At 44.9% G+C, this 26,587-nt stretch overlaps 6 non-coding genes across 6 annotated transcripts; all 6 read right to left on the bottom strand.

The window, feature by feature from the left end:
- Positions 1–323: 323 nt before the first annotated feature.
- LOC147145280 (U1 spliceosomal RNA) lies at positions 324–487 on the bottom strand. Its single transcript, XR_015087676.1, has one exon. It is a non-coding gene; the product is annotated as a U1 spliceosomal RNA (small nuclear RNA).
- Positions 488–3,350: 2,863 nt separating this feature from the next.
- Positions 3,351–3,536, bottom strand: LOC147145279 (U2 spliceosomal RNA). Its single transcript, XR_015087639.1, has one exon. It is a non-coding gene; the product is annotated as a U2 spliceosomal RNA (small nuclear RNA).
- A 10,225-nt stretch (positions 3,537–13,761) lies between these two features.
- LOC147145278 (U1 spliceosomal RNA) lies at positions 13,762–13,925 on the bottom strand. The gene has a single exon (XR_015087696.1). It is a non-coding gene; the product is annotated as a U1 spliceosomal RNA (small nuclear RNA).
- A 2,846-nt stretch (positions 13,926–16,771) lies between these two features.
- LOC147145277 (U2 spliceosomal RNA) lies at positions 16,772–16,962 on the bottom strand. The gene has a single exon (XR_015087617.1). It is a non-coding gene; the product is annotated as a U2 spliceosomal RNA (small nuclear RNA).
- A 1,609-nt stretch (positions 16,963–18,571) lies between these two features.
- LOC147145276 (U1 spliceosomal RNA) lies at positions 18,572–18,735 on the bottom strand. Its single transcript, XR_015087693.1, has one exon. It is a non-coding gene; the product is annotated as a U1 spliceosomal RNA (small nuclear RNA).
- Positions 18,736–21,536: 2,801 nt separating this feature from the next.
- Positions 21,537–21,721, bottom strand: LOC147145275 (U2 spliceosomal RNA). Its single transcript, XR_015087642.1, has one exon. It is a non-coding gene; the product is annotated as a U2 spliceosomal RNA (small nuclear RNA).
- Between the last annotated feature and the right edge of the window lie 4,866 nt (positions 21,722–26,587).

The following is a 26,587-nucleotide window of genomic DNA, read 5'->3' as shown; positions in this document are numbered from 1 at the left end:
ATGTTATACATTAATGGCCACATTATGCCGCCGCCCCTGTGTGACCTATATCTTTGCTACTGTAACAATGAAAATTTCCCCACTGTGGGATCAATAAAGGCATTCTTATTCTTATTCTTATTCTTAGTCCAGCTATTTTTTAAAAATTTGTCAGCCGACACCAACCACCCCCCGGCCCAAAAAATGGGCATCCGGCGGGGCCTGAGGGTCCGCTTGACAAAATGGTTATGCCACAATTACTATCTGACAGATGTATCCTACAATGCGCATCATGAAGAATAAGAAGAAGAAATTGACAGGTGTATTGATTTTGACAAAGTTATCAGGGGATAGCGCGAACGCAGTCCCCCACTACCAGAAATTGTGCAGTCGAGATTCCCACATTTGGGGAATTCGCAGAGGTCAGCGCAGCCAGAGTGCAATGGCTGAGCCTCACCCTGGGTGAACCACCTTCTTGATCATGGTATCTCCCCTGCCAGGTAAGTATGAGTTGTCCTACTCACCAAGGACAACCTCTTTCGCACACACAGCTTCTTCAGTCACGGCTCATCTGCGAGACACGTGTCGACACATACGCACACATTCACACTGGATGATGCCTCACTCTTCCACCGGTTTAACCCTCCTGCGGTATTTGACCATTTCTTGGATATTTCAGATCAAAGAATTTTACATCAAAGCCAAAGCATAAAAAAAATAACACGAGGGAGCTGAACTTTCACCCAGATGGTCAGAACATGCCGAAGTTCAAAATGGCACCATGCTGTCATTTTTAAAATGAGTCCTGCATGAGTTAGCTGGTTTCATTGTTTTAACTACGCAGGACGTATTTTGCCATTTTTTGTCCCATTGACTCCCATTATACAGCATGATTTTGGACTTACTGTAAACCTGGTGTGTTTTCGTGCATTTTCAATGAATACCCGATGAGTACATTGTGTGACGGGTCTACTAAACCGTGAAAATCGAAAATTGGAGTTTAGAGTGTTAACAGCCCTAATCCACCATGTGGCGCTAAAGGACAACTAATGATTTTGCTTCGAGATGACGTATGTGCTTGTGGCATGAGTTTGCGTGAGTCGATTTGTTGTGTGTGTGCGTGCGTGCACATACAGGAATATACACTCACGTACACGTGCCTCAGCCGTGCGCGCGTGTGCAAGTGAAAACGCGCGCTCATATTGGAAAATGAAAATGCTGTATGCAAATCTCATTGCTTTCGCTGATGTATGCGCTGTGGGAGTGGCGCTCCATGCATAAAAAGCTGTATTGTGATTGACAAGAAACGTATGTGCATGCGTGCGTGCGCGAGCGCGTGAGCGTGTGTGCGTGTGTGTTTGTGAGATGAATGGGACAGTTATGACAAAGAGTATTTTAGTGAAGTAAGAGTACTTACCAAATGTTCATGTGTGGATATGAATGTATGCGCGTGCATGTGCGTGCGTGCACGTGCACATGCACGGACGTTCACGCGCACTCAAGACTTTCAGGCTGTGTACGTGTGTCTGCTTACATCAGCCCACAGACTTATACTGTGCAGTGAGAGTTTATGAGTCCCATTCTAAATCATGATTTTTGATGCATTGTAAACCTGATGTGTTTTCGTGCATTTTTCAATGATTACCGAATGAAACTATTGTGTGACGAGTGCACTACGCAGCCAAAGTATAAAATTAGTGTTGAGAGTGTGAACAGCCCTAATCCTCCAGGTGGCGCCAAGATAAGAACCTTCTAATTATGCTGGGGTCATCCCAGTAGCGTTTCTGCTTCCGGGGTGACATTGGCTGCCATTTGCCAAATTTTGCTTTGCCTTTTGCTGTGCCTTTTCAGATGTGTGTAAGTACACGCACATACGTTCACACGCGCCAGCCGTGCACGTGTGCAAAGGAATACGTGCGGTTGTGCTGGAGCTTAGAGGAATTTCACTTTAGGGGTTTGGCGGATGTCTTAACTACTTCATTATTTGTACCAAATTCAAATGATGTGTAGAGAGAGCGAGAGGGAACCAAATGAACATTAGAATTTATTAACAATAGACTATTAATGACAAACAATTGGTTATTAATGAGTTGAGCCCCCGAATTAGTTAAATAATAAAATGTTCTGGCCAACGTTGCCGCGGTTACTGGAGGTTCTCCGCCGGCGAGTGAGCGAGTGCAACTGCTGCCGAACGTCAGGGAGGAGCTCTGCTGTCGGGGGCGGCCGACCGTTGTGACGACGGTGGACTCCGAAGACGCTGCCCAATCCAGCCGAGGCTCACAGCCTGCGCCTGCAGACGTGAAGACGTGCAGTGAGAACTTTAACAAAACGCACTTGTTGACTGAATGGTTCAGGGAATTTTGAAGAAAAAGAAAGCCAAAAATATTTTTTTAATTATATCAACTACAACCACGGCAAAGAGACTGTTGACCACCTGGACTAGTTGTCAGAGTTTGTTGTGATTAGATAGGATGGATAGATAGATAGATAGATAGATAGATAGATAGATAGATAGATAGATAGATAGATAGATAGATAGATAGATAGATAGATAGATAGATAGATAGATAGATAGATCGATAGAGAGAGAGAGAGATAGATAAAGAGATAGATAGATAGATGGATAGAAACTATATATGTATGGAAGATAGAGAGAGAGAGATAGATAAAGAGAGAGATAGATAGATAGATGGATAGAAACTATATATGTATGGATTTGTTTGGTGCCACTGAACATTTTGAAAGTGAGAAAATATTCAGAAAAGATTGTGTCCATTTTTTGGTCAAAATACCGCAAGAGGCAGAAGGGTTGAATAGTATCGTTCAGTCAGTACATTACCTAAACCATTAGGAATGAGGTAAAATGAATCTGCAAAAACATTCCCATCATGCCTTGCTTCACTTCTACCAAGAATTCAAAGCGGGAATTGTCCCAGCCCCCATGCTTCACTTCCTGTTTCTTTGTGTGGTCAGGAACATAATTTTACGCTGCTGACATCGAGTGGTGTAACAGCATTTTAATAAAATTTGAAGTATGACAAATATCCTTGTTTACTTTAGCTCTTTTTGGAGTAGCGTGGGCAGAGCAAGACAATGTTTTCTTATGGTGGGAAACAAAGGTCTTTCTTGATAAAACTATGACTTTGTATTCTTTTAATTGTTTTTCTATCTTGAAAGGGAAAAAGATTAAAATAAAATACTAAACTATATCCTTCTGAAATGATATTGCAAACTTTCAACATCAGAAGTCTTGCCTTCACTTCTTAGGATACTGCGACATGGGGCATTTGTAATCATGAGTATTGGCTGCAATGACCGAAACACCACCGTGAAACGTCAGACCAAGTTTAATGCTTGTCGTTAACCAGCAGAGGGAGTGCACCATTCCTGGAGATACTGCAATACCAGGTCAATGCATGGAGTGGACGGAGCAAGCCCCTTTTCCATCTCCCAGTTCCAAAAATCAATTTAATATGTAGTCCCCAGATAGGAGACGTATCAGATATTAAACTGATAAGAACAGATTTTTTCTTTTGAACAAGTTTTATTGTTACAATGGACAAATGTTAGTCACATCTCTCCAATATGGAGCACAGCTCTATTCACAAAACAACATGTTCAAACAATATCCTTGTTAGCTTAAAAGTCATCATGTTAACCTTAATAATACCAGGTAAACTATGCATAATATACTGAAATTTAAAAGACAGATTAGATAGAACATATCGAGCCTGTTGTACAGAAGCGTAGTGTCCTTAGTAATTGGGACCTCATCCTACCCTTTCAAACAGCATTCCTCCGGTCCTCTCAGGGCGCCCATAGGAGTTCCTCACCCCTCTTGTTCCTTTTCAGCAGTCTCTCCCGGTGAACCAGACCGTCGCTGCCAAGACCTTTTATGTGTAGCTTCGGTTCCCTCCTCCGGGTGGGCACAGACGACTCTTCTTGGTGGCTGCGTCCTTGGCCTGCCGCCAGCAGCTGTCAGGGTAGCTGCGGCCATTCGGAGCACAGCCACAGGGGGGGTCTGTCTGTGTCTCCTTACCAGCAAGTTTCTGGAGGTCCAGATGGCGTCTTTGATGGCGGCGAGGGTGAGCCACTGCTTTTCAAAGTGTTCTTTAGTGTTTTCCAACTGGCTCACCCCATAGAGCACAAGCTGTGCGTTTAATGCCTCCCTTGCTGGCAAGTCCGGGAATTGTAGGTGGCCGGCTGTCGCCCACAGGTCTACAGCAGCACTGCACTCCCAGAGGAGGTGCCTCACCGACTCGTGGGCGCCACAACCAGGTCGGGGGCAATTTGAAGACGCTGACATTCCTCGGGAGTGCATAACGGACCTCACCGGGAGAATTTCATGGGCCACCATCCATGACAGGTCCCGAAGTCTGTTTGAGAGGGCAGGATGGTTGACATTGCGCCAAACCGTTGTGGGCTCACCAAATGCGAGGCCGGGAACTGGACTCACTGCTTCCCGCTTCTGCACAACAGAGATAAGAGATCTGTGATTTTTTAAAACATGACACTCTTCTTTTTCCAACTCAAACTTTCTTAAAAAATTCCTGATAAAAGAATAAAATGGTGGCAGATTAAAAGACACAGGGATTTTATGATCAGTCGGTATTAATTTTAGTTTCCGGAGGTATGAACCCATCCAGAAACGTGTCATTGCTTGACTCTTCTGGGCACTTGATGGTTCAAGCGCATTTCTCAGGTGCAGGGCTACATATTGGCTCCCCAAGAAGAGATGGAGGTCCGGCACTCCTTTTCCTCCATTTTCCTTGGTTTTCTTCATGGTGTCTCTTTTCAGTCTCTCCCACTTGGAGCCCCAGATAAAATGAAAGAAGGCGCGGTCCAAATCTAAAAGCACATTTCTTGTTGGGGTAAAAACAGAACTGGTCAATAAAAGCAAGGGTAGAATAACAGCTTTTATAATTAAAACTTTCCCCTCTATAGTCAGGTCTCTCAGCCCCCAAAAACCAAGTCTTTTTCTCACTTTCCCTATCACGTCACCCCAGTTTGTTTCCCCGCCCCCATCTTTGCCAAATTTGATCCCAAGTATTCTCTGGTCCGTTTGTATCAGTGTCAGGGGTAGTCCTGTCTTTTCTGTCGCGGTCCACGGTCCATAAAATTGTGCTTGGGTCTTAGCTCTATTGAGTTTTGACCCAGAGGCCCTTCCGTACCAGTCAGTCAAGTCCAAGGCCCTTGTCACAGATAAAAGATCTGAACACAGGATGTTAAAATCGTCCATGTACAAGATGCACTTTGTTGTAAGTCCTCCACCCCCAGGGATACTCACCCCCTTAATCATTTTGTCCCGTCTCAAAATCTGTGCCAGTGGTTCTATGCATAAAACATAGAGGAGAGCAGATAAGGGACAGCCTTGACGCACACCTGAGTTAATCTGGACTGCTTTTGTCAAATTCCCATTAACCATGAATTTGCTGCTAATGTTCTGATACAGCAGTTCCACCCACCCTATAAACCTTTGGGGAAGACCCAATTTTTTCAATAGCCTAAAGAGGTATTGATGTGAAACTCGGTCGAAGGCCTTCTCAAAGTCCAAGTTTAAGATTACTAACCGCATATTTCTGTCTCTTGTGTAGCAAATTGTGTCACGGATCAGCGTGAGGCTGTCTGTGATCTTCCTACCCGCTATGGCACAGGTTTGATCAGGGTCGATCAATTCGTCCAGTAAGACAGACAAACGCATAGCTAAAAGTTTACTAAAAAGTTTGCAATCAACATTTAAAAGCGTAATGGGTCGCCAGTTACCAAGGTCAGTCTTGTCTCCCTTTTTGTGCAATAGTGCGACTATCCCTACTCTGAAGCTATCTGGTAGTCGTCTTGTTTTGTCCAACTCATTAAAAACAGTGATTAAATCTGGTGCCAACAAGTCCCAAAAGGTCAAATAGAACTCAAGGCAGAGGCCGTCCTCTCCTGGAGACTTTGCTTTTTTGAATTGTCTTACACATTTATTTATTTCCTCTCGGGTAAAATCTTGAGTTAATAGCAATTTGTCAGTCACGGTTTTCTCAATGAAATGTAATACTTCTGACATTGTCTCTAATTGAGTATCTTTCTTGTCATACAGTCTCTGGTAGTAAGTTTCGACTTCCTGGTGTATTTCACTGCTAATTTCCGTTATCACTCCATTTCCTTTTTGCAGCTTGAAGATACCCCCACCCTTGCTCATAATTTTTTTGAAGAAATACCTGGTACATTTTTCTCCTTCCTCTATTTCTTTTTCTTTGCTCCTTAATATTACGCCTCTACTTTTGATATTTGCTAGAAGTCTCAGTTCCTTTTTGACCTGTTTAATTTCCTCATTAAAATTAATGCCCTTTTGTGATAAATTAAAATACCTTTGTAGTCTGTTTTGCAGGCCCAGCATGTGTTTCATTTCCTTCCTTCTTTTTTCCTTACCTGCTCTTTTAAAAAAGCTCTGAGTTCTTAGCTTTATCATTTCCCACCACTGTGCCCTCGATTCGTACAAGTCTTGAAGTGTTTGCCAGTCCTTGTACTGCTCCCTGTATTTAGCAACCAAGGCCTCATCCTCCAGCAGGGAGCAGTTCATCTTCCACAGTCCTCCTCCAATGGTGACACCAGAAGGCGGTGAAAGAGTACATGACAGTACTAGGTGGTCTGAGAAGAAAACAGGCGTTAATCTAGCATCCGTCGGTGGCCAACCACGTGTAAATATGTAGTCTATGCGAGAGGCTCTGGTGCTATCACTACTGAACCACGTGAAGCCCTCCTCTCTTGGATGCATGGTTTTAAAACAATCGACTAATTTAAAAACCCGACACATGTCATTCAGTAAAACAGATGTTTTGTCCACTTTAAAATCCTCCCCAGCTCCCTTTCTATCCCTTATATTTAAAACACTATTAAAATCCCCTCCTATAATTAATGGTGCGCGACCTAGCATGTGGGGCTGCAGGTTTTCTAAAAGTTCATACCTATCATGTTTATCATTAGACCCATAAATATTTAAAAGGTTAAAATCCTGTCCTATAAATGTTAGGTGTGCGAACAGTGCTCGTCCATTTTCCACCACCGTGCTCCTTTTAACCTCAATTTGGGAATTGTTTATTAAAATGGCCACCCCGTCATTTCGATTTTCATTTGAGCCACTCCATAATGATGGGTGTGGCCACATTTCCTCCCACTGTTTGTAATTTCTTAAAAAAGGTAGACCACATTCTTGGATTAAAAACACATCAGACTTAATAGTTTTTAAAAAGGACAAGACGTTCTGGGCTCTAATCCTTGATTTCACACTTCTAACATTTATAGTTGAGAATGTGAGAGTTGCAGGTATGATTTAAAATTAAAACACAAAAGGGAGTATTAAAACCGTCCATTAAGTTATTTCTCGAGACTGCAGTTCCTCCTTCATATGTACGGCAGGAGAGTTGGGTACATGATCATTTCTCCGAGAAACTTTTGGTGATGGTTTCTCACGCAACCTTAAATTCATGGTATTGTGACTTTTGGGCGTTGATTGCAATTTAATATTTAAAAAGGAGAGCTCATTTGGTGTGCTGCAGGGGAAAACTCTGGGCTCATCCACCTCACTGTCTGAGCTCCAAAGCTTTCCCCTCTTCTCTAAAGTCAAAGGGGACTCAGAAGACCTTTCAGATGCTAGCCTTTTGGATTTTTGTGCACAAGGGATCTGAGTGTCCTCACTGTCAGTCTGCTGTAAGATGGCTTCACTTGATTCGCTTGTGGGCGGGTCTTGCAACATGCCACTTTCTTCTGAGCTCCCTGTTGGTGGAGCCAATACATGCCCCTCCCCCTCCTCACCTGTTTCCTCTACTCCAATGACAGGTTTTGGAGGGAGATTTGAATTTTCCTGATGACTTCCAATTTGTTTGTTGCTTTCATTTCCATTAAGCTGTGGAGCCGATACACACCCCTCCCCCTCCTCACCGGTTTCCTCTACCCCAATAACAGGTTTTGGAGGGAGATTTGAATTTTTCTGATGACTTTCAATTTGTTTGTTGCCTTCATTTCCATTAAGCTGTCCCATTTCTTTTCCGGCCTTCAATTTGTTGGCAAATGATTTTGGACAATTTCTGTAGAGGTGGTTTGATTCCCCACAGAGATTGCACTTTCTGCCATTGGTACATTCTTCAAAAGTATGCCCAATTACTCTACATTTCCCACAAATGATTTGCTCACATGCTTCTGCCAGGTGCCCGTGCTCACCACATTTGTGGCAGAGCTTGGGTTGACCTTGGTAGTGGATGTAGCCTCGGTTTTCGCCCAAGACTATCATGGATGGGAGATGTTTCAGGCCCTGGAAGCCCTGAGGGTCCTGCCATTGCTGGATGGGTACCCGCCAAGCGCAATTCCAAATGCCGTCCGCATCCCTCACCTTCACAGCCTGACCTTTTACCGCGCAATATCTACCCAGCCAAAAACAAATGTCGTCTGCGTTAACTGTCTCATTGAACATTCTGACAATAACTGTTTTGGCAGCATTATCAGTCAGTTTCTCAACGTTAAACACAGAAAACTGGGCTTTTACATTTTCAAACCGGGTCCAAAATTCTCGAAGGTTTGCAGCAGAATTAAAGCTAACATCAAATCCTTTACTAAACGGCAAAGTTATTATACAATTAAGCTCATTAGCTTTAAACTTTAAGGTCTGTTGGACATATTTCCTGGAGAAGTCCAACCTGGACATCCCCGGGGTCCCTCCACCAGTGTCCTTAAAGGTGAAGCGTACACTGTGGTACCTCCGCATGCCGGCATAAGTGGCCGACATGGTGGGAGGACCACAAAATTAAAGGAAAACAAACAACTTACCGTCAGCACCCGACCTAAGAAAAAAAAGCGATTTTCAACACAAACCGTTAGGACAATATATCCCCCTGTGATTTAGCTCTTTGCCACAACAGGCGTAGAACACACAACCAAAGGAGGTGATCGCAGACTTAGCCAAAAGGCCGAGAAGCGATAACTACATATCGGCACAGGGGTCCACTTCATTCCCGACCGGATGAGCTACAGTGACGGTGACAAACGTCAAATAGCCATAACAAACACATTTACAGCCCAAACAACAACTACGCGCATTTTAGGTAATGACTAGTGCAACTGTGTTGTTTTTGCCCGCCTGCAAATGAAACGAAAGCTGAGCAATTGCTGGGTACTTTGGGTTATGTGGCCCAAAGTGTCCAATAGCAAAGCAGCAATACACGTGTCGTGGACATGTCTGGTGGACACTAATTTTGCTTGCGCTGAACCCAATGATAAGTTTAGGGCTGCACGATAAATCGAAATTTAATCGACGTCGAGGTTTGACCTGGCGCAATAATCCAATCGCAAGAAAGTGTCATTTTATATTCAAAAATGTATTTTTTTCCTCCCCTTTGGTGTTTGAGTGATAGACGTATTAGCCAACCAGAATTGTCGATGCTCGGGTTTGAATGGTACTGGCCAATCTATGGGGTCATTATTGAAGCAAAACCATTTACAAATGCGCATTTCAATCCACAAATGTGTCAAAAAAATCATATCCGTAAACACAGTCACAAATGCCTATTGAGCATCCACAAATGCGTATTGAGAGTTTACCAGAGCTGGGCATTAGACCATTTTTTGTCTGTCCGGCCGCGACCCTCCACCCTTGACTTGGGTACCCTTACGGCCGCGACCCCTCGGCCATATTCATAAACATTGTCGGCCCCGTTCCGCCCTCCGACCAAAAAACAAAGCATCCACAATTGACATCTCCGCGGGAGAAATGCTCTAACGGCAGAGGCTTTTTAAAGATCATTAGCTGACTAATTTACAATTTGAACCCGCTGTGGACACGCTTCAATCTCGCCAGTAGTACTTAGCCAACGTGCGTGTGCTTACTTGCATTGCGAGCACCGGGCTCGATTTATCGTATAATTATTTGGGTCAAACAGCAGCCAGAAGTCGTAGTCAAGTTACTTATTTATCTTCCACACGTCCCCTCCTTCAAAATAAAAGCATTCCAGCAAACCACTATACACAGCTGCTTGGCTATGGCGTATTTCACAATGCGTTAGTCATGTTAATCAATGTGGCATTTGTTTGTGTAAGAAGAGACGTGCAACAACAACGTGCGTTCAAGCGTGTTTGTGTTTCCTTATTTTCACATCACGTAACCCGCGCCTCCCACCTACAACTGGGGCATACTATTACAAGAGGAGGCGGGGGGTGCTGAGGGGCAATACCACAATCCCTATAACATCAGTTGTCGCTCGCGTCGACGCGGGAGTAGAAAGAAGCCTAAAAAGAAGCCTTTCACCGAGTAGGCTGAGATTAAATTCCGCCGCCCCGCGAGCACGTCGCACCCATGAGGGCCGATTAGTGGGCCTGACTAAAAGCCACTTGCTTATGTGTTTTTGTTCTTTAATATTACTCTACCTCATACCTTTTTCGTATAATTGATAGTCGTAACTTGCGTAGCAATGGACACCCAAACTGCGGTATTATTGCTGCTGCTGATGGCTATTTTTTGCGCGATCGTGTCCGGCGACTTGGCTCGGAGCCGAGCCCCCATTGTTTACAGCCGGAATCAGCTGTTAGCACTCCGTGCTAACCATGCGCCGGCTCCCGGGGCGAGACCCGATATCCCCCGTGAGCTGAGGAGGAAGAGACGGGGATCTCGTGCGGGGGTTAAACGCAGGGAAAGGAGGAGACGATACCATCCCGTCCTCCCGTCTGTTATCATGGGGAATGTTAGATCGCTCCCCAACAAGATGGACGAGCTAGCGGCACTTACCCGGCACGAGAGGGACTTCCGGGAGGCTAGCCTGATGCTATTCACGGAGTCGTGGCTAACAACGCTAACACCGAACGCGGTCGTAGAATTGGACGGCTTCCAAACCATACGCGCGGACAGGACGCTGGAGAGTGGAAAGAGGAAAGGAGGAGGGCTGGCTGTGTTTGTGAACGATAGATGGTGTAATCCTGGGCACATCACGATTAAGGAGCAGCTTTGCAGCAGGGATATTGAGCTGCTAGCTGTTGGCATGAGGCCATTCTACATCCCGCGAGAGTTTAGTCACGTGATCGCGGTGACTGTCTACGTCCCACCAGCTGCCAGCAGCGACACAGCCTGTGATGTCTTGACTGCAGCAGTGAGCAGGCTACAAACACAGCACCCAAATGCCCTGGTACTCATCTCTGGTGACTTCAATCATGCCTCCCCTTCCTCCTCTCTGCCTTCATTCACACAGTATGTCACCTGCCACACCAGAGACAATAAAACACTGGACCTTTTCTATGCCAACACCAAGGAGGCATACACATCACTGCCCCTCCCCCCGCTGGGCAAAGCTGATCACAACCTGGTGGCTCTCCAGTCTGTGTACAAACCTCTGGTCCGCAGGCAGCCAGCTGTGACCCGCACGGTTCAGAGATGGTCTGGAGAGGCAGAGGAGGCCTTAAAGGACTGCTTCAGCACAACTGTGTGGGAAGTATTCAGCGATGCTCACGGGGAAGACATTAGTAGTCTAACGGACACTGTTACAGACTATATAAATTACTGGGGGGGACCTGCAGTGGGCAAATGAGCTAAATCTCTTTTTCAATAGGTTCGATCAGATGCCTGCCTCCACTCCGTCTCTCCTGCTGCAGTCTCCACCTACTCCTCCTGCTGGGCGTGTCACCCCCTCCCCTCTTTTCTCCACAGTCTCCAGCTCCCAGCTACACCAGATAGCCACCACTCCTTCCTGTCCAGCCTTGGCCTTCACAACATCTCAGGTGAGGAACCAGCTGAAGAAGATGAAGGCGAGGAAGGCAGCGGGTCCAGATGGCATCAGCCCCCAGCTCCTCAAATCCTGCGCAGACCAGCTGTGTGGAATTGTCCAGCACATGTTCAACCTGAGCCTGAAGCTGGGCAGGGTCCCCCAGCTATGGAAAACATCCTGCCTGGTCCCGGTGCCAAAGACCCCCCACCCGAAGGAGCTCAACAGCTTCAGACCGGTGGCGCTGACGTCTCACCTGATGAAGACCCTGGAGAGACTGGTCCTTGTCCACCTGCGCCCCCTGGTGAGCTCCTCAATGGACCCACTCCAGTTCGCATACCAGCCTGGCATCAGTGTGGATGATGCCATCATCTACCTCCTCCACACTTCACTCTCCCACCTGGAGAAGGCGGGGAGCACTGTGAGGATCATGTTCTTTGATTTCTCCAGTGCTTTCAACACCATCCAGCCCACCCTACTGGGAGACAAGCTGGAGCGGGCGGGGGTGGCGCACCACCTCACCACATGGATCCAGGACTACCTCACAAACCGGCCACAGTATGTGAGGACACAGGACTGTGTGTCTGACGTGCTCCTCTGCAGCACGGGGGCCCCACAGGGAACTGTCTTGGCTCCCTTCCTGTTCACCCTCTACACCTCGGACTTCAACTACAACACCCCTACCTGTCACCTGCAGAAGTTCTCTGACGACTCTGCGATTGTCGGCCTCATCACAGGCGGAGATGATCGGGAGTACAGAGAACTTACTCAGGGTTTTGTGGACTGGTGCCAGCAGAACCGCCTCCTGATCAATGCGGGGAAATCCAAAGAAATGGTGGTGGATTTCGGTAGGCGCCAGCACTCTTCACCTGCACCAGTGAACATCCGGGGAACAGATGTTGAGAGAGTCTCAACTTACAAGTACCTGGGTGTTCATCTGAACAATAAACTGGACTGGTGCGACAACACAGACGTCCTCTATAGGAAGAGTCAGAGCAGACTCTTCCTACTCAGGAGACTGAGGTCTTTTGGGGTTCAGGGGACACTCCTCAGGAACTTTTAAGACTCGGTGGTTGCATCGGTCATCTTCCAGGGAGTGGTCACCTGGGCAGGCGGCGTCTCGGCCCGGGACAAGAAGCGGCTGGACAAACTGGTCAAGAGGGCCGGCTCTGTCCTGGGCTGCTCCCTGGACTCTGTGGACTCGGTGGGGGACAGGAGGATGTTGGCCAAGCTGTCATCAATGCTGGGCAACCCGGACCACCCCCTCCAGGGCACCCTAACAGCACTCCACAGCACCTTCAGTGACAGACTGTTACACCCTCGCTGTGCAAAGGAGAGATTCCGCCGTTCCTTCTTGCCTGCTACTGTCAGACTCTTTAACAAGAACATTGTGTAGTCTCTACAAACTGGCGGTCATTAGTGCAATTGTGCAGTCCTGCACCTGAGCTCGTATCATGCAATACCCAATATTCCCCACTACTGTAATACCGTGCAATACTCAACATTCCCCACTACTGTTAGTCTAGTTTTATTTTTATCCAATGCTGTTCCTTACATTTCACTACAGCACTGCAGCACTGTCACTTAGAGTATTTTTTTCCTCTGTACTATGTACAGGCCGAAATGAGTGTTCCTCATATTTTTTATGTAGATGTAGGTTGGTGTGTATACACATGTGTATATACACATGTTACTGCGTATATCTACATAGGTTTGATTCTAAATGTTTGCCGTCAATGTTATACATTAATGGCCACATTATGCCGCCGCCCCTGTGTGACCTATATCTTTGCTACTGTAACAATGAAAATTTCCCCACTGTGGGATCAATAAAGGCATTCTTATTCTTATTCTTATTCTTAGTCCAGCTATTTTTTAAAAATTTGTCAGCCGACACCAACCACCCCCCGGCCCAAAAAATGGGCATCCGGCGGGGCCTGAGGGTCCGTTTGACAAAATGGTTATGCCACAATTACTATCTGACAGATGTATCCTACAATGCGCATCATGAAGAATAAGAAGAAGAAATTGACAGGTGTATTGATTTTGACAAAGTTATCAGGGGATAGCGCGAACGCAGTCCCCCACTACCAGAAATTGTGCAGTCGAGATTCCCACATTTGGGGAATTCGCAGAGGTCAGCGCAGCCAGAGTGCAATGGCTGAGCCTCACCCCGGGTGAACCACCTTCTTGATCATGGTATCTCCCCTGCCAGGTAAGTATGAGTTGTCCTACTCACCAAGGACAACCTCTTTCGCACACACAGCTTCTTCAGTCACGGCTCATCTGCGAGACACGTGTCGACACATACGCACACATTCACACTGGATGATGCCTCACTCTTCCACCGGTTTAACCCTCCTGCGGTATTTGACCATTTCTTGGATATTTCAGATCAAAGAATTTTACATCAAAGCCAAAGCATAAAAAAAATAACACGAGGGAGCTGAACTTTCACCCAGATGGTCAGAACATGCCGAAGTTCAAAATGGCACCATGCTGTCATTTTTAAAATGAGTCCTGCATGAGTTAGCTGGTTTCATTGTTTTAACTACGCAGGACGTATTTTGCCATTTTTTGTCCCATTGACTCCCATTATACAGCATGATTTTGGACTTACTGTAAACCTGGTGTGTTTTCGTGCATTTTCAATGAATACCCGATGAGTACATTGTGTGACGGGTCTACTAAACCGTGAAAATCGAAAATTGGAGTTTAGAGTGTTAACAGCCCTAATCCACCATGTGGCGCTAAAGGACAACTAATGATTTTGCTTCGAGATGACGTATGTGCTTGTGGCATGAGTTTGCGTGAGTCGATTTGTTGTGTGTGTGCGTGCGTGCACATACAGGAATATACACTCACGTACACGTGCCTCAGCCGTGCGCGCGTGTGCAAGTGAAAACGCGCGCTCATATTGGAAAATGAAAATGCTGTATGCAAATCTCATTGCTTTCGCTGATGTATGCGCTGTGGGAGTGGCGCTCCATGCATAAAAAGCTGTATTGTGATTGACAAGAAACGTATGTGCATGCGTGCGTGCGCGAGCGCGTGAGCGTGTGTGCGTGTGTGTTTGTGAGATGAATGGGACAGTTATGACAAAGAGTATTTTAGTGAAGTAAGAGTACTTACCAAATGTTCATGTGTGGATATGAATGTATGCGCGTGCATGTGCGTGCGTGCACGTGCACATGCACGGACGTTCACGCGCACTCAAGACTTTCAGGCTGTGTACGTGTGTCTGCTTACATCAGCCCACAGACTTATACTGTGCAGTGAGAGTTTATGAGTCCCATTCTAAATCATGATTTTTGATGCATTGTAAACCTGATGTGTTTTCGTGCATTTTTCAATGATTACCGAATGAAACTATTGTGTGACGAGTGCACTACGCAGCCAAAGTATAAAATTAGTGTTGAGAGTGTGAACAGCCCTAATCCTCCAGGTGGCGCCAAGATAAGAACCTTCTAATTATGCTGGGGTCATCCCAGTAGCGTTTCTGCTTCCGGGGTGACATTGGCTGCCATTTGCCAAATTTTGCTTTGCCTTTTGCTGTGCCTTTTCAGATGTGTGTAAGTACACGCACATACGTTCACACGCGCTAGCCGTGCACGTGTGCAAAGGAATACGTGCGGTTGTGCTGGAGCTTAGAGGAATTTCACTTTAGGGGTTTGGCGGATGTCTTAACTACTTCATTATTTGTACCAAATTCAAATGATGTGTAGAGAGAGCGAGAGGGAACCAAATGAACATTAGAATTTATTAACAATTGACTATTAATGACAAACAATTGGTTATTAATGAGTTGAGCCCCCGAATTAGTTAAATAATAAAATGTTCTGGCCAACGTTGCCGCGGTTACTGGAGGTTCTCCGCCGGCGAGTGAGCGAGTGCAACTGCTGCCGAACGTCAGGGAGGAGCTCTGCTGTCGGGGGCGGCCGACCGTTGTGACGACGGTGGACTCCGAAGACGCTGCCCAATCCAGCCGAGGCTCACAGCCTGCGCCTGCAGACGTGAAGACGTGCAGTGAGAACTTTAACAAAACGCACTTGTTGACTGAATGGTTCAGGGAATTTTGAAGAAAAAGAAAGCCAAAAATATTTTTTTAATTATATCAACTACAACCACGGCAAAGAGACTGTTGACCACCTGGACTAGTTGTCAGAGTTTGTTGTGATCAGATAGGATGGATAGATAGATAGGATGGATAGATAGATAGATAGATAGATAGATAGATAGATAGATAGATAGATAGATAGATAGATAGATAGATCGATAGATCGATAGAGAGAGAGAGATAAAGAGATAGATAGATAGATGGATAGAAACTATATATGTATGGAAGATAGAGAGAGAGAGATAGATAAAGAGAGAGATAGATAGATAGATGGATAGAAACTATATATGTATGGATTTGTCTGGTGCCACTGAACATTTTGAAAGTGAGAAAATATTCAGAAAAGATTGTGTCCATTTTTTGGTCAAAATACCGCAAGAGGCAGAAGGGTTGAATAGTATCGTTCAGTCAGTACATTACCTAAACCATTAGGAATGAGGTAAAATGAATCTGCAAAAACATTTCCATCATGCCTTGCTTCACTTCTACCAAGAATTCAAAGCGGGAATTGTCCCAGCCCCCATGCTTCACTTCCTGTTTCTTTGTGTGGTCAGGAACATAATTTTACGCTGCTGACATCGAGTGGTGTAACAGCATTTTAATAAAATTTGAAGTATGACAAATATCCTTGTTTACTTTAGCTCTTTTTGGAGTAGCGTGGGCAGAGCAAGACAATGTTTTCTTATGGTGGGAAACAAAGGTCTTTCTTGATAAAACTATGACTTTGTATTCTTTTAATTGTTTTTCTATCTTGAAAGGGAAAAAGATTAAAATAAAATACTAAACTATATCCTTCTGAAATGATATTGCAAACTTTCAACATCAGAAGTCTTGCCTTCACTTCTTAGGATACTGCGACATGGGGCATTCGTAATCATGAGCATTGGCTGCAATGACCGAAACACCACCGTGAAACGTCAGACCAAGTTTAATGCTTGTCGTTAACCAGCAGAGGGGGTGCACCATTCCTGGAGATACTGCAATACCAGGTCAATGCATGGAGTGGACGGAGCAAGCCCCTTTTCCATCTCCCAGTTCCAAAAATCAATTTAATATGTAGTCCCCAGATAGGAGACGTATCAGATATTAAACTGATAAGAACAGATACTACACTTGATCTTAGCCAAAAGGCCGAGAAGCGATAACTACATATCGGCACAGGGGTCCACTTCATTCCCGACCGGATGAGCTACAGTGACGGTGACAAACGTCAAATAGCCATAACAAACACATTTACAGCCCAAACAACAACTACACGCATTTTAGGTAATGACTAGTGCAACTGTGTTGTTTTTGCCCGCCTGCAAATGAAACGAAAGCTGAGCAATTGCTGGGTACTTTGGGTTATGTGGCCCAAAGTGTCCAATAGCAAAGCAGCAATACACGTGTCGTGGACATGTCTGGTGGACACTAATTTTGCTTGCGCTGAACCCAATGATAAGTTTAGGGCTGCACGATAAATCGAAATTTAATCGACGTCGAGGTTTGACCTGGCGCAATAATCCAATCGCAAGAAAGTGTCATTTTATATTCAAAAATGTATTTTTTTCCTCCCCTTTGGTGTTTGAGTGATAGACGTATTAGCCAACCAGAATTGTCGATGCTCGGGTTTGAATGGTACTGGCCAATCTATGGGGTCATTATTGAAGCAAAACCATTTACAAATGCGCATTTCAATCCACAAATGTGTCAAAAAAATCATATCCGTAAACACAGTCACAAATGCCTATTGAGCATCCACAAATGCGTATTGAGAGTTTACCAGAGCTGGGCATTAGACCATTTTTTGTCTGTCCGGCCGCGACCCTCCACCCTTGACTTGGGTACCCTTACGGCCGCGACCCCTCGGCCATATTCATAAACATTGTCGGCCCCGTTCCGCCCTCCGACCAAAAAACAAAGCATCCACAATTGACATCTCCGCGGGAGAAAGGCTCTAAGGGCAGAGGCTTTTGAAAGATCATTAGCTGACTAATTTACAATTTGAACCCGCTGTGGACACGCTTCAATCTCGCCAGTAGTACTTAGCCAACGTGGCTGTGCTTACTTGCATTGCGAGCCCCGGGCTCGATTTATCGTATAATTATTTGGGTCAAACAGCAGCCAGAAGTCGTAGTCAAGTTACTTATTTATCTTCCACACGTCCCCTCCTTCAAAATAAAAGCATTCCAGCAAACCACTATACACAGCTGCTTGGCTATGGCGTATTTCACAATGCGTTAGTCATGTTAATCAATGTGGCATTTGTTTGTGTAAGAAGAGACGTGCAACAACAACGTGCGTTCAAGCGTGTTTGTGTTTCCTTATTTTCACATCACGTAACCCGCGCCTCCCACCTACAACTGGGGCATACTATTACAAGAGGAGGCGGGGGGTGCTGAGGGACAATACCACAATCCCTATAACATCAGTTGTCGCTCGCGTCGACGCGGGAGTAGAAAGAAGCCTAAAAAGAAGCCTTTCACCGAGTAGGCTGAGATTAAATTCCGCCGCCCAGCGAGCACGTCACACCCATGAGGGCCGATTAGTGGGCCTGACTAAAAGCCACTTGCTTAGTCCAGCTATTTTTTAAAAATTTGTCAGCCGACACCAACCACCCCCCGGCCCAAAAAATGGGCATGCGGCGGGGCCTGAGGGTCCGTTTGACAAAATGGTTATGCCACAATTACTATCTGACAGATGTATCCTACGATGCGCATCATGAAGAAGAAGAAGAAGAAATTGACAGGTGTGTTGATTTTGACAAAGTTATCAGGGGATAGCGCGAACGCAGTCCCCCACTACCAGAAATTGTGCAGTCGAGATTCCCACATTTGGGGAATTCGCAGAGGTCAGCACAGCCAGAGTGCAATGGCTGAGCCTCACCCTGGATGAACCACCTTCTTGATCATGGTATCTCCCCTGCCAGGTAAGTATGAGTTGTCCTACTCACCAAGGACAACCTCTTTCGCACACACAGCTTCTTCAGTCACGGCTCATCTGCGAGACACGTGTCGACACATACGCACACATTCACACTGGATGATGCCTCACTCTTCCACCGGTTTAACCCTCCTGCGGTATTTGACCATTTCTTGGATATTTCAGATCAAAGAATTTTACATCAAAGCCAAAGCATAAAAAAAATAACACGAGGAAGCTGAACTTTCACCCAGATGGTCAGAACATGCCGAAGTTCAAAATGGCACCATGCTGTCATTTTTAAAATGAGTCCTGCATGAGTTAGCTGGTTTCATTGTTTTAACTACGCAGGACGTATTTTGCCATTTTTTGTCCCATTGACTCCCATTATACAGCATGGTTTTGGACTTACTGTAAACCTGGTGTGTTTTCGTGCATTTTCAATGAATACCCGATGAGTACATTGTGTGACGGGTCTACTAAACCGTGAAAATCGAAAATTGGAGTTTAGAGTGTTAACAGCCCTAATCCACCATGTGGCGCTAAAGGACAACTAATGATTTTGCTTCGAGATGACGTATGTGCTTGTGGCATGAGTTTGCGTGAGTCGATTTGTTGTGTGTGTGCGTGCGTGCACATACAGGAATATACACTCACGTACACGTGCCTCAGCCGTGCGCGCGTGTGCAAGTGAAAACGCGCGCTCATATTGGAAAATGAAAATGCTGTATGCAAATCTCATTGCTTTCGCTGATGTATGCGCTGTGGGAGTGGCGCTCCATGCATAAAAAGCTGTATTGTGATTGACAAGAAACGTATGTGCATGCGTGCGTGCGTGCGCGTGAGCGTGTGTGTGCGTGTGTGCGTGCGTGCGTGTGTGTTTGTGAGATGAATGGTACAGTTATGACAAAGAGTATTTTAGTGAAGTAAGAGTACTTACCAAATGTTCATGTGTGGATATGAATGTGTGCGCGTGCATGTGCGTGCGTGCATGTGCACATGCACGGACGTTCACTCGCACTCAAGACTTTCAGGCTGTGTACGTGTGTCTGCTTACATCAGCCCACAGACTTATACTGTGCAGTGAGAGTTTATGAGTCCCATTCTAAATCATGATTTTTGATGCATTGTAAACCTGATGTGTTTTCGTGCATTTTTCAATGATTACCGAATGAAACTATTGTGTGACGAGTGCACTACGCAGCCAAAGTATAAAATTAGTGTTGAGAGTGTGAACAGCCCTAATCCTCCAGGTGGCGCCAAGATAAGAACCTTCTGATTATGCTGGGGTCATCCCAGTAGCGTTTCTGCTTCCGGGGTGACATTGGCTGCCATTTGCCAAATTTTGCTTTGCCTTTTGCTGTGCCTTTTCAGACGTGTGTAAGTACACGCACATACGTTCACACGCGCCAGCCGTGCACGTGTGCAAAGGAATACGTGCGGTTGTGCTGGAGCTTAGAGGAATTTCACTTTCGGGGTTTGGCGGATGTCTTAACTACTTCATTATTTGTACCAAATTCAAATGATGTGTAGAGAGAGCGAGAGGGAACCAAATGAACATTAGAATTTATTAACAATTGACTATTAATGACAAACAATTGGTTATTAATGAGTTGAGCCCCCGAATTAGTTAAATAATAAAATGTTCTGGCCAACGTTGCCGCGGTTACTGGAGGTTCTCCGCCGGCGAGTGAGCGAGTGCAACTGTTGCCGAACGTCGGGGAGGAGCTCCGCTGTCGGGGGCGGCCGACCGTTGTGACGACGGTGGACTCCGAAGACGCTGCCCAATCCAGCCGAGGCTCACAGCCTGCGCCTGCAGACGTGAAGACGTGCAGTGAGAACGTAAACAAAACGCACTTGTTGGCTGAATGGTTCAGGGAATTTTGAAGAAAAAGAAAGCCAAAAATATTTTTTTAATTATATCAACTACAACCACGGCAAAGAGACTGTTGACCACCTGGATTAGTTGTCAGAGTTTGTTGTGATTAGATAGGATGGATAGATAGATAGATAGATAGATAGATAGATAGATAGATAGATAGATAGATAGAGATAGATAGATAGATGGATAGAAACTATATATGTATGGAAGATAGAGAGAGAGAGATAGATAAAGAGAGAGATAGATAGATAGATGGATAGAAACTATATATGTATGGATTTGTCTGGTGCCACTGAACATTTTGAAAGTGAGAAAATATTCAGAAATGATTGTGTCCATTTTTTGGTCAAAATACCGCAAGAGGCAGAAGGGTTGAATAGTATCGTTCAGTCAGTACATTACCTAAACCATTAGGAATGAGGTAAAATGAATCTGCAAAAACATTCCCATCATGCCTTGCTTCACTTCTACCAAGAATTCAAAGCGGGAATTGTCCCAGCCCCCATGCTTCACTTCCTGTTTCTTTGTGTGGTCAGGAACATAATTTTGCGCTGCTGACATCGAGTGGTGTAACAGCATTTTAATAAAATTTGAAGTATGACAAATATCCTTGTTTACTTTAGCTCTTTTTGGAGTAGCGTGGGCAGAGCAAGACAATGTTTTCTTATGGTGGGAAACAAAGGTCTTTCTTGATAAAACTATGACTTTGTATTCTTTTAATTGTTTTTCTATCTTGAAAGGGAAAAAGATTAAAATAAAATACTAAACTATATCCTTCTGAAATGATATTGCAAACTTTCAACATCAGAAGTCTTGCCTTCACTTCTTAGGATACTGCGACATGGGGCATTCGTAATCATGAGTATTGGCTGCAATGACCGAAACACCACCGTGAAACGTCAGACCAAGTTTAATGCTTGTTGTTAACCAGCAGAGGGGGTGCACCATTCCTGGAGATACTGCAATACCAGGTCAATGCATGGAGTGGACGGAGCAAGCCCTTTCTCCATCTCCCAGTTCCAAAAATCAATTTAATATATAGTCCCCAGATAGGAGACGTATCAGATATTAAACTGATAAGGACAGATTTTTCTTTTGAACAAGTTTTATTGTTACAATGGACAAATGTTAGTCACATCTCTCCAATATGGAGCACAGCTCTATTCACAAAACAACATGTTCAAACAATATCCTTGTTAGCTTAAAAGTCATCATGTTAACCTTAATAATACCAGGTAAACTATGCATAATATACTGAAATTTAAAAGACAGATTAGATAGAACATATCAAGCCTATTGTACAGAAGCGTAGTGTCCTTAGTAATTGGGACCTCATCCTACCCTTTCAAACAGCATTCCTCCGGTCCTCTCAGGGCGCCCATAGGAGTTCCTCACCCCTCTTGTTCCTTTTCAGCAGTCTCTCCCGGTGAACCAGACCGTCGCTGCCAAGACCTTTTATGTGTAGCTTCGGTTCCCTCCTCCGGGTGGGCACAGACGACTCTTCTTGGTGGCTGCGTCCTTGGCCTGCCGCCAGCAGCTGTCAGGGTAGCTGCGGCCATTCGGAGCACAGCCACAGGGGGGGTCTGTCTGTGTCTCCTTACCAGCAAGTTTCTGGAGGTCCAGATGGCGTCTTTGATGGCGGCGAGGGTGAGCCACTGCTTTTCAAAGTGTTCTTTAGGGTTTTCCAACTGGCTCACCCCATAGAGCACAAGCTGTGCGTTTAATGCCTCCCTTGCTGGCAAGTCCGGGAATTGTAGGTGGCCGGCTGTCGCCCACAGGTCTGCAGCAGCACTGCACTCCCAGAGGAGGTGCCTCACCGACTCGTGGGCGCCACAACCAGGTCGGGGGCAATTTGAAGACGCTGACATTCCTCGGGAGTGCATAACGGACCTCACCGGGAGAATTTCATGGGCCACCATCCATGACAGGTCCCGAAGTCTGTTTGAGAGGGCAGGATGGTTGACATTGCGCCAAACCGTTGTGGGCTCACCAAATGCGAGGCCGGGAACTGGACTCACTGCTTCCCGCTTCTGCACAACAGAGATAAGAGATCTGTGATTTTTTAAAACATGACACTCTTCTTTTTCCAACTCAAACTTTCTTAAAAAATTCCTGATAAAAGAATAAAATGGTGGCAGATTAAAAGACACAGGGATTTTATGATCAGTCGGTATTAATTTTAGTTTCCGGAGGTATGAACCCATCCAGAAACGTGTCATTGCTTGGCTCTTCTGGGCACTTGATGGTTCAAGCGCATTTCTCAGGTGCAGGGCTACATATTGGCTCCCCAAGAAGAGATGGAGGTCCGGCACTCCTTTTCCTCCATTTTCCTTGGTTTTCTTCATGGTGTCTCTTGTCAGTCTCTCCCACTTGGACCCCCAGATAAAATGAAAGAAGGCGCGGTCCAAATCTAAAAGCACATTTCTTGTTGGGGTAAAAACAGAACTGGTCAATAAAAGCAAGGGTAGAATAACAGCTTTTATAATTAAAACTTTCCCCTCTATAGTCAGGTCTCTCAGCCCCCAAAAACCAAGTCTTTTTCTCACTTTCCCTATCACGTCACCCCAGTTTGTTTCCCCGCCCCCATCTTTGCCAAATTTGATCCCAAGTATTCTCTGGTCCGTTTGTATCAGTGTCAGGGGTAGTCCTGTCTTTTTTGTCGCGGTCCACGGTCCATAAAATTGTGCTTGGGTCTTAGCTCTATTGAGTTTTGACCCAGAGGCCCTTCCGTACCAGTCAGTCAAGTCCAAGGCCCTTGTCACAGATAAAAGATCTGAACACAGGATGTTAAAATCGTCCATGTACAAGATGCACTTTGTTGTAAGTCCTCCGCCCCCAGGGATACTCACCCCCTTAATCATTTTGTCCCGTCTCAAAATCTGTGCCAGTGGTTCTATGCATAAAACATAGAGGAGAGCAGATAAGGGACAGCCTTGACGCACACCTGAGTTAATCTGGACTGCTTTTGTCAAATTCCCATTAACCATGAATTTGCTGCTAATGTTCTGATACAGCAGTTCCACCCACCCTATAAACCTTTGGGGAAGACCCAATTTTTTCAATAGCCTAAAGAGGTATTGATGTGAAACTCGGTCGAAGGCCTTCTCAAAGTCCAAGTTTAAGATTACTAACCGCATATTTCTGTCTCTTGTGTAGCAAATTGTGTCACGGGTCAGCGTGAGGCTGTCTGTGATCTTCCTACCCGCTATGGCACAGGTTTGATCAGGGTCGATCAATTCGTCCAGTAAGACAGACAAACGCATAGCTAAAAGTTTACAATCAACATTTAAAAGCGTAATGGGTCGCCAGTTACCAAGGTCAGTCTTGTCTCCCTTTTTGTGCAATAGTGCGACTATCCCTACTCTGAAGCTATCTGGTAGTCGTCTTGTTTTGTCCAACTCATTAAAAACAGTGATTAAATCTGGTGCCAACAAGTCCCAAAAGGTCAAATAGAACTCAAGGCAGAGGCCGTCCTCTCCTGGAGACTTTGCTTTTTTGAATTGTCTTACACATTTATTTATTTCCTCTCGGGTAAAATCTTGAGTTAATAACACTTTGTCAGTCACGGTTTTCTCAATGAAATGTAATACTTCTGACATTGTCTCTAATTGAGTATCTTTCTTGTCATACAGTCTCTGGTAGTAAGTTTCGACTTCCTGGTTTATTTCACTGCTAATTTCCGTTATCACTCCATTTCCTTTTTGCAGCTTGAAGATACCCCCACCCTTGCTCATAATTTTTTTGAAGAAATACCTGGTATATTTTTCTCCTTCCTCTATTTCTTTTTCTTTGCTCCTTAATATTACGCCTCTACTTTTGATATTTGCTAGAAGTCTCAGTTCCTTTTTGACCTGTTTAATTTCCCCATTAAAATTAATGCCCTTTTGTGATAAATTAAAATACCTTTGTAGTCTGTTTTGCAGGCCCAGCATGTGTTTCATTTCCTTCCTTCTTTTTTCCTTACCTGCTCTTTTAAAAAAGCTCTGAGTTCTTAGCTTTATCATTTCCCACCACTGTGCCCTCGATTCGTACAAGTCTTGAAGTGTTTGCCAGTCCTTGTACTGCTCCCTGTATTTAGCAACCAAGGCCTCATCCTCCAGCAGGGAGCAGTTCATCTTCCACAGTCCTCCTCCAATGGTGACACCAGAAGGCGGTGAAAGAGTACATGACAGTACTAGGTGGTCTGAGAAGAAAACAGGCGTTAATCTAGCATCCGTCGGTGGCCAATCACGTGTAAATATGTAGTCTCACAGAGAGAAAACTCACAGTCTTGGTGCTACTGGATCTAAGCGCTGCTTTTGATACAGTAGATCACCAAATTTTATTAAATAGACTTAAAAATCTAGTGGGCATCTCTGGTACTGTTTTTGACTGGTTTTATTCCTATCTCACAGACCGATATTTCTTTGTAAGTATGGATACTTGTTCCTCTAAAACTCATGAAATTAAATGTGGGGTTCCTCAAGGTTCGATTTTAGGCCCCTTACTTTTTAATCTTTATATGCTTCCCCTCGGGGATGTCATCAGGGGACACGGCATCAGCTTTCACAGCTATGCTGATGACACGCAGCTGTATATTGCCGTGTCTCCTGATGACACAGGACCCATTGATACCCTTTTAAATTGCATTTTAGATATCAAGTCATGGATGGCAGATAATTTCCTAAAGCTCAATGAGGACAAGACCGAGGTTTTAGTTATCGGTCCCGAAGGTCAGAGAGAGAAGCTTTTACCAAAACTACACATTTTTAATCCCTCACACTGTGTGAAGAACCTTGGCGTAATTTTTGACTCTGAGCTCAGTTTTATTCCTCATATTAAAAATGTAACCAAGATTGGTTTTTATCACCTTAAGAATATCGCCAGAGTCCGCCCGTTTCTCTCTCAGGCTAACACGGAAGTGCTGATGCAAGCCTTTATTTCCTGTCGTTTAGATTACTGTAATGCCCTGCTCTCTGGCCTCCCGAAAAAGAGCATTTCACCACTGCAACTACTGCAGAATTCAGCCGCTCGGGTGCTGACGAGAACCAGAGGGCGGGAGCACATTACGCCAGTTTTGAAATTGCTGCATTGGCTCCCTGTGTGTTTCAGGATCGATTTTAAAGTACTTTTATTAGTTTATAAATGTGTTAATGGTCTTGGGCCATCTTATTTATCTGATTTGCTTTTATCATACCAGCCCTCGCGGATCCTGAGGTCCTCTGGCGCCGGCCTTTTATTTATTCCAAGGGTGAGGACCAAAATGCATGGCGAGGCTGCATTCAGCCATTTTGGTCCTCACCTTTGGAATAGCCTGCCAGAGGATGTCAGGTCTGCAGAGACTGTTGATATTTTTAAGAGGAAGCTCAAGACACACCTTTTTAGTTTGGCTTTCAACAACTTTTAAATAATTTATCTTTTCTTTTGATTGAAGATAATTCTATGTTTTGCTTTGAATGTTTTAAAGCACTTTGAGTTGCATTTTTATGTATGAAAAGTGCTATATAAATAAAATGTGATTGATTGATGGATAGTCTATGCGAGAGGCTCTGGTGCTATCACTACTGAACCACGTGAAGCCCTCCTCTCTTGGATGCATGGTTTTAAAACAATCGTCTAATTTAAAAACCCGACACATGTCATTCAGTAAAACAGATGTTTTGTCCACTTTAAAATCCTCCCCAGCTCCCTTTCTATCCCTTATATTTAAAACACAATTAAAATCCCCTCCTATAATTAATGGTGCGCGACCTAGCATGTGGGGCTGCAGGTTTTCTAAAAGTTCATACCTATCATGTTTATCATTAGACCCATAAATATTTAAAAGGTTAAAATCCTGTCCTATAAATGTTAGGTGTGCGAACAGTGCTCGTCCATTTTCCACCACCGTGCTCCTTTTAACCTCAATTTGGGAATTGTTTATTAAAATGGCCACCCCGTCATTTCGATTTTCATTTGAGCCACTCCATAATGATGGGTGTGGCCACATTTCCTCCCACTGTTTGT

This window comes from Filicampus tigris, chromosome 7 (genome assembly GCF_054856515.1).
Source record: "Filicampus tigris isolate MCC_2025a chromosome 7, RoL_Ftig_1.0, whole genome shotgun sequence".
Classification (NCBI taxonomy): Eukaryota; Metazoa; Chordata; class Actinopteri; order Syngnathiformes; family Syngnathidae; genus Filicampus; species Filicampus tigris.
This window is presented reverse-complemented; position numbering and strand designations above follow the sequence as displayed.